Source organism: Gavialis gangeticus, unplaced genomic scaffold (genome assembly GCF_001723915.1).
Source record: "Gavialis gangeticus isolate Ggan-Ray unplaced genomic scaffold, GavGan_comp1, whole genome shotgun sequence".
Taxonomy (NCBI): Eukaryota; Metazoa; Chordata; order Crocodylia; family Gavialidae; genus Gavialis; species Gavialis gangeticus.
In genome coordinates this window covers 23229667-23230811 of record NW_017728996.1, presented here as the reverse complement: position 1 = coordinate 23230811, position 1145 = coordinate 23229667, and the positions used below count along the sequence as shown (strand labels likewise).

Below are 1145 nucleotides of genomic sequence, written 5' to 3'. Positions count from 1 at the left end.
CTTCTCCAGTTTATGAATAAAAAGGAAGAGGATGGTGATGACTGAGTTTGCTGCACAACCCAGTATTTTAAGTTTCTCATGCTGACCTGGCTGACATAATCTATTTAATTTTCATTAAAAACACATTTCACATAACTAAACTAGTTAAAAATTCAAAAATGCCATGTGCTTATTTTGATATTTAAAAAAATAATCAAAATGAATCATTGCTTTAAAACGTATAGGGTGTATCTACTAAAAATGAAACCTACATCTATCCCTGAGTTGTGAATAATATGTATTAAGGTTATATTAAACAACAAGAATGCACCTTTTGTAGAAGACAATGACCTGTGATTTAAATCATGATTTACATTGATTTGACTGAAATTAAATCTACCCTGGAGGTCCTTTACCCAATTTTTAAAAAGTAAATATAAGATCTACAGGATCCGCAACTTGGAATAAAACTGTCTTAATTTCTCTGACAAGTCGCACCCCAGCTGCAACAGTACAGCATTTCTGCATTATCCCATGGCTCTGTGTAGCTTTGACACGGATTGATGCGATTTGAATGCAATTCTCTAAATGTTACTGTAAATCATTCTTATTTCTTTTCATGATGAAGATGGCTATTTTATTTCTTGTGTTAGCGAGGCAGGAGGGCTGACTTCTTTGCATCACAGAGAAAGCACCTGTGGCAGCCACATCAGCTCTTTCTGTTTCTGGCGTTCGCCCTGACCACGTTCTTCGAAAGTGCAAATGTGCTACCCACGATTCGAGAAGGCTACGTGCCACCTGAGCCGGAGCATCCTCGACACATCCCAAGCACCTTGCACGTGCCACGATCGGAAGGATCTAGGCTCGGCGCTCTGACAAAGCACTGATCCAGCAGCCTGCTGCCTCCAGACAGACCCTACTTTGCCCATCCCGAGCCCCGCCGCCTCCAACGGACTTCTGTGCAGGGGCAGCCTCCGACGCCGACCGGGCACCGAGAGATGCACGGCCCTTCGCCGCGCCCGAGCCGGGCAAGCTGCACCCCGAGCTGGCGCTGGCACACAGCGACACCAGGCGATGCCAGCCGGGCCGCGGGCCCAGCGCCCGAGACAGGGCGAGGCTCCCCGCCCGTGCCCAGCCTGCACCCGGCCCCGGGCTCACCTGGGGCG

The 1145-nt window shown here is 47.6% G+C and overlaps 1 protein-coding gene across 1 annotated transcript in view; it reads right to left on the bottom strand.

The window, feature by feature from the left end:
- The window catches only part of SLC27A2 (solute carrier family 27 member 2), a 59682-nt gene that overhangs the window by 36376 nt on the left and 22161 nt on the right, over positions 1 to 1145 (bottom strand). The gene's annotated exons all lie outside the window — the stretch shown is intronic.